Source organism: Myiozetetes cayanensis, unplaced genomic scaffold (assembly GCF_022539395.1).
Source record: "Myiozetetes cayanensis isolate MyiCay16 unplaced genomic scaffold, myiCay2020 scf76, whole genome shotgun sequence".
Lineage (NCBI taxonomy): Eukaryota > Metazoa > Chordata > Aves > Passeriformes > Tyrannidae > Myiozetetes > Myiozetetes cayanensis.
In genome coordinates this window covers 76428-85520 of record NW_026088031.1, presented here as the reverse complement: position 1 = coordinate 85520, position 9093 = coordinate 76428, and the positions used below count along the sequence as shown (strand labels likewise).

The following is a 9093-nucleotide window of genomic DNA, read 5'->3' as shown; positions in this document are numbered from 1 at the left end:
GGGACCCCCGGGGGGGGGAATTTGGGGTGCAACGGGGTCTTCTGGGGGCTGGGGGGGTCCCAGGTGGGACTCGGGGAGAGATTGAAGGTGAAAGTTTTATTGGGGGTTAATAAAAGCTGACAGTGATCCCCCCACCCCCCTGTGCCACGGTGATCCCGGTGTTTGGGGGGGAGGGGAGCAGGGAGAGGGGTAAGGGGGCAAACCCATCTCCCCCCAGACTTTTTAAAAGCCTTAAAGGTTTTAAAAGGCTTTAAAAAGCCTTTAAAAGGGTGGTTATGAGCTCTCATGAGCGCCCAGAGAAAGAGCCACACGCTCTGCTCTGAGAGAAATTCTTTTTAATGCAGTGGGAAAAAGATAAAAAAAAAAAAGATTAAAAGAGAAGATAAAAAGAGAAGATAAAAAATTTAAAAAATTATAAAAAAATATTAAAAAAAGATAAAAAATAAGATTAAAAATATAAAAAGAATATTAAAAATATAAAGATAAAAAAGAAGATAAAAATATTAAAAACTATAAAAATTATAAAAAAGATTAAAAAATAATAAAAATAAAAAGAAGAAAAAAGAGATAAAAATATAAAAAAAGAAGATAAAAAGATAAAGAATATTAAAAATTTTAAAAATATAAAAATAATATATAAAATATAAAAATATTAAAAATACAAAAATAAAAAAAGAAGATTGAAAAAAAACTTTGAAAAACGTTTTTACAAAGAGTAAAATACAACCAAGAGAAGAGCACTTCACTAAAACACTTAGCACAAAGATCCATCCCAAAGGAAACCCCCACTAAAACACTCCATGTACCAGCTTTAGTAAAACACAATTCATTGGTTTTAAGTTACCCACAAGAGGAAAAGTAAAAGGAAACAGATTAAAAGGGGTAAAGAGAGAGAGGGAGAGAGAGAAAGGAGAGGAACAAAGTTACCAACAGGATTCCTTGACTCACATGGTGCCGGCTGGAGAGGGAGAGGAGAAAAAAAAGCGTGTGACTGACTCACAGGGTTCAGGCTGCAGGAGGGAAGGAGAGAGAGAGACCACATGGAGTCTTTATTATAATAGAGTTCAGTTTTCCCTCCCAGGGAACGAGCCTTGCCACGTTCCTGCAGCTCCAGGCCCAGCCCTTCCCCATCTCCTCCCTCTCCACTCACAATGAGTTGTTTCCCACCCCCCTGTCAATAATTCAGCGAAATTCCCACCCAGGATCTCACACACCCACCCCGTGGCCCGGGACCTGCACCCCGGGCAGAGGGATGGGCAGCGCCCTCCCCTCGGATAGAGCCCCAAAACACCCCTGGGACCCCCACCCTGCTGCACAAACCTCCCCGCAGGAGCAACCCGGGGCTCGGGAGCTTCTCCCCGCCCCAGCAATGTTCAAATCCTCGTTATAAATACGGAACCAACGGCCAAACCTGCATTTTACAGGCACAAAGGACCCAACCCAACAAGTGCCCCCGGTCTGGTTTCTTTCCCAGTCCCTTGGGAGCTGACAGGACCTGCCAGGGAGCTGAACACACGCACCCACACCTTTCCAGGGGGCTGGAGACCCACCTGGAGATCCAAACCCGCTGCAAGAGGGACCTTTTTGGGGTTTGGGTCCCCCCCAAACCTCACCTGTCGTGCCCCACCATAACCTGCAGCGCTGGGGATACTCTCTGAAATGCCGGGGCACAGCTCTGGGACATCCAAAATGGGACAGTCCTGGCCCGTCCCAGAGACCTGGGGAAGGGACAGAAAACATCCTGGTTTTAGGGCCAGGCTGATGGGACGCGTCACTCCCCTCCTGCCCCACTCCCACCCGCGGCACCGCAGAGCTCTGCCGGCACACGTGGGGCTCGGGGACACCCCCCGAGCCAACATCCCCACCCTGGACGTGGCCACAAAGCCCCCAACGAGAGACTTCAGGCCAGGGGAGAGGCCCCCCCCGGCCACAACATCCCCCACTGAGCTGGAACTGCTCCTGCCCCGCGTGGGGAACGAGCAAAGCCCGACCCGCCCCCCGCTCCTGCTCCTCCTCCCGCCGCCTCAGGGATTGGGATCGACGGGAACTCGATTGCCCAGAGACTGGAAAAGCTCCACGCCGACCTCTCCGCCCCACAGAGGGACCCCGGGGGCATTCCTGGGCCTCAGAGTAATTCTAGAGCTAAAGCGGTGAGAGACATCAGCTCGGCTCAGATAATACATGCCAGCACTCATCCACGGCCCAGGCGGGGCCCCGGGGGGACTCCTTCCCACAGCCCCGGCCCGGGGGGAGCTCCAGGGCCGGGGCCTTCGTGCCCGGGGGGCTCCGTGCCCGCAGCATCCTCCCTCTGCAGGGATCCAGCCGCTCCCCCAGGCCCCCCCCCTCCGAGACCCCCAAATCTGTACACCCCCCCTAGTCCCGCATCACACGTCCGCTCCTACCCTCGGTTCCGCTGGAAAGGAGGGGAGGAGCTGCCGGTACAGGATCCACCCCCGAACGGCTCCGTGCTCGTCCATCCCCCCTCTCCGATCCGCCCAATTCCCGTCCCATCCTCATCCGTCAGCCTCCACCCCTCTCCAGTCCGCCCAATCCCCATCCCATCCTCTCCCATCCGCCTCCATCTCCACGCGTTCGTCTCCATCTTCCTTCGGCCGCCTTAATCTCCGTCCGTCCCAAATGCCATCCATCCGCCTCCATCCCCGTCCCACCCGCCCCCATCCACCTTCTTCCACCTCCACCTGCATCCATCCCCGTCTCGTCCACCTCCATCCGCATCCCATCCGCCTCCATCCGCCCCATCCCCGTCCCTTCCGCCTCCATCCGCATGTATCCCCATCCACCCGCTTTCATTTTCCCGCCTCCACCTCCATCCCATCCGTCCAGTCTGCATCCCATCCACCTCCATCCGCCTTCATCCACATCCCATCTGCCCAATCCCCGTCCCATCCACTTCCATCCGCCTTCATCCCCATCCCATCCTCCCCAATTCGCCTCCATCCCCGTCCCACCCATCTCCATCCACCTTCATCCCCCTCCCGTCTCTCCAGTCCGCATCTCATCCACCTCCATCCACCTCCATCCCCATCCCATCCGTCTAGTCCGCATCCCACTCCCCTCCATCCGCCTTCGTCCCCGTCCCATCCGCCCCATCCCCATCCCATCTGTGAGAAATAAGAAAACCGGTTTTATTACAAGCAAATGGATTAAACAGGTCACTAACTTAAGAGTTTTTCTTTACTGACCTATAAGGCGTCTCGGGAAGCTGTAAGATACCTGCCCCTGCCTGGAGCTGGTATCAGGGAACCATGTGGACGGGAGTAGGGAAACTGTAACATGAATATTGATAAGGAAACCCCTCGTGCCACACGGGTTAGACCGGGGGGCCGCCGTGCTGCTGCAGGCCCCACCTCCCAGCACGGCACAGCGAACCAAGGAGAGGGGAATGCCTCTTCTGCTTGGTATATACGAGGCGAGACCTTGGGAACTTTTAAAGGTGCAATTTTTTAATAAAGAGGTGTTCTCGGGACCCTCGGGACCTGGGCACCCGGCGTGCGCTGTGTTAGAACTTTCCTTGCTCGTTTTATTTCCTTGTTTCACAGATATTCTTTCTACCTTTTTTTTCCTAAAATTAATAAATGAGATTTTTCTCGCACATCCACCTCCATCCCTGTCCCATCTGCCCCATCCCCATCCCACCCACCTCCATCTGCCTCCATCCCCATCCCACTCACCTCCATCCACCCAATCTCCATCCCATCCACCTCCATCTGCTCCCATCCCATCCCCTGTCCACTCCCAGCCCCCCCAGCCCCACCGGGTCCCATCACCCCTAACAAAGAAATCCATCTCAAGGCACAAAAAACGGAGTCACTTTTTGTTTTTCTCTCCAACCAACTGGGGTTGATGAAAGGCCCCAAACCCACCGTGTTTCCCACAAATATCAGGAACTGGGGCCCTGCATTCCCTGTACCAGAGCCAAACAAAAAATCAGAAATAAATTTAAAAATCCAAATTTTGGGATCCTGCGGGTTTGCCAGGGATCCCAGGGACACAAACATGGGTGGGACTGGCACAGGAGGGATCCAGGGATCCACCAGGCACAGCCTGGGGCGGCTCCAGGGCAGGAGAATTTGGGGGTTTTTAGTGTTTCAGCTCCCAATTCTGCCAGAAGTAGCTTTGGTAAATTGCTCCCACACCTGCAAATCCACTTTTCTCTGCAGTCTCAAAATCGGGATAATCTTCCCCAAACTAGTCGAAACTTCTCCAGGTGGAGCTGCTGGAATTGTGCTGCCCAGAGCCTTTTCTTGGAGGAGTGGAGGGAGCAGGGAAAACACCCCAAAATTCACGCTAAATCAGAGTAATTGGAAAAATTTCGAAGTTCCAGCCTCCCTGGCCGTGCAGGAGGATGGGAGATGGATCTGTGTGATGGATGTGTGTCATTCAGATCCTGGCAGGACTGAAACTGGGACTGATAACTTTTAGGTTGTAAACAGCTGCTTTCTGTCCTTGGAGAGGGAAAAATTCCTGGCTAGTGAGAACAGTTGGAATTTTAAAATCAGCTGTAGAAGGAATGTCAACTCCCCCAGGATCAGCAGTGACACAACAGCAGCTGTGACCCCTGTTCCCTGAGACCTGTTTGGATCTCCTCCATCCAGCCACGGGGAATGCTGGAAAGATGGGAAAGGTGAAGGTCCCTGGGTTTGCTCAGTGGAATTCAGCCTTTCCCGCTGACTAATGAGCTGGAGCCAAGAGAGGAATTCTGGCCTAGAGCAATTTCTTGGCGACGACACTGCAGGAAAAGTGCTGGGGATTAGGGGCGTCCGTGGAACAAAAATGAGGAAATATGGCCACATTTGTTCTTTTGGAAAAAAAACCCAATAAATAACTAAATACCTAAAGAAGTGAATCATCGCAGGCTGAGCCTCACAGCTGTTCCTGCAGCCCTTGCAGGGTAATTAACGCTGATTAATTAACCCATGTGCCTTAAGTGCTGGTGAGAGCTCAGCCAAAGCACCTACCTGGCACATGACAATTTGAGGCTCTCCCCGATTTAAGGGGAAGGACTGTTGCTCTCAGCCTCCAAACCTTCCCATCCCGTGCCCATCCTGACTGCCAACTGGATCCAGTTGCAAGCTGTTGATCCTGGCTGCAGTTACTCAGCTCTAAACTGTGTCCCCAAGTGATTCATCCACACGGTGAAACCCCCCCAGGGACGGGGATTTTCCCCCCACAGCCCTGTGCCAGGGCAGGAGAAACCTTTCCGGGAATAAATTTTCCCGAATATTTGTTTTTTACACCTTCATCTGCAAATTTAACACGCTCAGGGAGCTGTGCTTGAGCAGTTCTACAGAATTGGAATCCATCCCTCAGCTCCATGTCGAATTAAGGCTTTGCCATTTTCCACCCCCCAGCCCCTTGGACTCAGCTCCACGTCCAATTAAGGCTTTGCCATTTTGAAATCCCCCACCCCTGGCTCATGTTCAGCTCCTGGGGAAGGGAATTTACAGAGCTCCTCTGGAGTTTCCATCCTTTAGTTTACTCAAAGAATAAAAGAAGCTTTTTTTTTTTTTTTTTTTTTAAGCTAAAACTTCAGTTTTAGCCAAAACCAACCACAGAGACAAGAAATAGCAACTCTGCCTTCCCAGCCCAGCAAGGCCCCTGACCTGTCCTGCTGGGCAGGTCATTTGCCTCCCTGTGGGAGATCAATCCTGAGGCTGGAATCTCTCCTTTGGCTTTTTCTGGTTCAGTTTATCCTTTGAGAGGGTTCAGTCACATGTGTTAATTCAATTCTACCCCCGACACTGGGGAGGGGAAACAGCCAGGAAATACCTGGGGGAGGGAAACAGAGACTTTGGCTTCATCCTCAGCAATCCCTGCTGGGTAAAAAGTGTCCCATGGTTTTATCTGTGTTTATACCACACAGGAAACCTTTTCAATTGGCCCTTCCAAAAAAAAAAACCACCCCCTCAACCCACAAGGAGGGAGGAGTGCGAGGGATGTCGGTGTGGTCGGGGTGTCCCTTTCTGCAGTGAAATTCCCTCAGATCTTCCTGCAAAGAAGGAAGAAATCCTCCTCCACGAGTTGTGGGTCTCAACAGCACACTCAGTCTCACAAACAGCCCCAAATAAGCCAATGCCCAGGATTATTGCTCGGGGAATTGTGTGCAAATCCCCATCCTCTCAATTGCGAATATCTCGATTTTACTCCGTGCCAGTTGTAAATGCATTTTTTTTTGCTGTTAGCAGTTGCTGAAATCCCATTGCTGGGGGTCAGGAATGTGCTGGGAGAGCCTCTGTTGATTGTTCTGCTTCAAGCAAGGAATCAAGCAGTGAGAAAACCCCCAACTTTTATAGGTAAATGCATAAAGTTTTTCCTCTTGAACTGCAAAGCCTTTGTGTGTGTTGGGGTGGGGAGGGATGAGCTGTGATCCCTGGGGAAGGGCCTGTGCTGCTCCACCACGCTGGGCAGGCTCTGGGACTCCTGGGAAATGCCTTCCCTGGAGGAAATCCAGTGGAACTCCCCAGAGTTTTCCTGTTTTCCCTCGGGGTATGGGGGGGGAAGGTTGGTGGCTGAGTCAGGAGCAGCTGATCCCTGTCCCAGAGCCAGGGCAGGGCAGGGTAACCCTGAGTAACCCCCCCTGTCCCCTCAGGGGGGAAAGCAGAGCGGATTTGGTTTGGTTTCAGCCCAAATCGAGGGCACAGGGGGACACATCCCAAAGGATCAGCAGCCACATCCCGGGGGGGGATCAGCAGCCCCAGGGTCTGGGCAGCCAATTTGGGATCGCTGTGGAATGGTGGGCACCGACCAATCCCCCCCTCCCGGCCACGCTCACACACATCAAGGGCTCCTCTGCCATCAGTTAATTAATTAATGATTAATGGGATTGCCTGGTCACACACACACATCAGGGGCTCCTCTGTCATTAATTAATTAATTAATTAATTTGCTGCAAGGGAACGGTCAGGGCTTTAATCCGTCACTCCAGGGCCCAGATCCCAGTTTGGAGGGCCCAGATCCCAGTTTGGAGGTCCCAGATCCCAGTTTGGAAGCCCCAGATCCCAGTTTGGAGGGCGGAGATCCCAGTTTGGAGGGCCCAGATCCCAGTTTGGAGGCTGCAGATCCCAGTTTGGAGGGCCCAGATCCCAGTTTCTTTTTCTTTTTCTTTTTAATTTATTTTTATTTTAAATTTTTTATTATTTTTATTTTTAATTTATTTTTATTTTAATTTTATTTTTGTTTTTCTTTTTCTTTTTATTTTTATTTTTAATTTCTTTTTATTTGTATTTTATTTTTATTTTTATTTTTATTTTTATTTTCTTTTTCTTTTTCTTTTATTTTTATTTTTATTTTTACATTATTTAATTTAATATTTTTATTATTTTTATATTAATTATTATTTATTTATTATATTTGTAACACCATTTTTCTTTATAGATTAATAATATGTTATATCAATAATATATTATTTATATAATAAATATATTTTTATTAATTATTTTTATTTTTGTATATTCATTATTATGCTTATTACTTATACGTTTATTTTTATATGTTTATTATATTTAGTATATATGTTTGTTATTTTTATGTATATATGTTTATTGCTATATTTATTATTTAGTTGTTTATTTTCATTTTTATATGTTTATTATGATATTATTTATATGTTTGTTAATTTTATTTTATATGTTTATCATTATATTTATTATTTAGACGTTTGTTATTTTTATTTTTATGTGTTTATTATTGTATTTATTACTTATTCATTGTTATTTTTATATTTATGTTTATTAATATATTTATTATTCAGAAATTTCTATTTTTATATGTTTATTATTATATTTCTTATTGATACACTTGTTATTTTTATATGTTTATCATTATATTTATTATTTATATGTTTGTTATTTTCATTTAAAAATGTTTATTATATTTATTATTTATATATTTGTTTTATTTCTACATTTTACAATTCGGGTTAAGAGACAAATCTATTTTTCATGGATTTACCTCCCCAGTCTTGTCATACTGAACAGCAACAAGAATAATCTCCTCCAGGGCGAATTTCCTGGCGGTGGCTTGGAATTCCTTCTGCTCATCCCTCAGTTCTGGTGGGAAAAAAAACAGGTAAAAAAGTCACAAAGATGCTCAATTTTCCCTCCTGAAACTCCCCTGAGCTCTGAGCAATGCCCACAGCACCATTAATTACCAAATTATTCCAAAGCTACTGAAAATGGAGCAGGAAAGTGCCAGGTAACAAAATGTTTGACTAAAAATACCCATCAAACTTCTGCTGCTGCCCCACAGAATTTGCTGCCCCGCAGAATTTGCTGCCCCCCAGAATTTGCTGTAATGGCTCCAGTGAGGAGGAATTTGTGTGTCACATCCCCACGTTCCTCTGATGCTGCACGGGGTTATTTTAACAAAGCCAGTGCAGGATCATCGCTCCGTGCTGAGTTAACTCAGGCAGTGAAAAAAACCAAAACCTCAAGATAGTCAAAAGAAGAAGAAAGTCCCAGAAATACCACACGGGTCCCCCTCAGCAGTCCTGAGCTGGAAAGGGAAGAGGGGATTTGGGATTTCAAATAGTTTTTTATAAAAAAGAACAGAAATCTATTCCAAATAAAACACCTACCTTGAAATTCCTCCTGAACTGCAATGCTGGGTTTGGGTTTTTGGACGTTGCTTGGGGGTTTTTTTGGGGGGGTTGTCTGTTTTTTTTTTGTCTCGTTTGCTGCCGTTCGCCCCTCCCCGTTCCCTCCGTTATAAGTAAAATGAAACTGACTTGAAATATAGTAATAAAAATTTATTGAAGATTTATAGAAAATGCAAATAAGCAAAAGAGCATGCTGGGCAGCCGGGGAGACTCCTGCTCTGAAACAGGAAGGGTTAATCGAAACACTTTTACTGTAAACCCACAAGAGCCCCCCTTACCCCCTGTATTTCGTTTACTGTAAGCTGTACTTTTACAAGAAGGCTATGTTCTCTATTAAGAGCATTAGACCTTAAAAGAACCACAACAAACACTAGACAAAGAACTCAACACACATAAATCTCATCCAGAGGAGCCAAGGTAGACATTTGAATAGGTAAAGTAGGCCTAGAGCCAAAGGTCTCTTCAAGCCTGGACGA

At 47.3% G+C, this 9093-nt stretch overlaps 1 non-coding gene across 1 annotated transcript; it reads right to left on the bottom strand.

Moving 5' to 3' along the window:
- Positions 1–2119: 2119 nt before the first annotated feature.
- LOC126652316 (small nucleolar RNA SNORD45) lies at positions 2120–2203 on the bottom strand. Its single transcript, XR_007631949.1, has one exon. It is a non-coding gene; the product is annotated as a small nucleolar RNA SNORD45 (small nucleolar RNA).
- Between the last annotated feature and the right edge of the window lie 6890 nt (positions 2204–9093).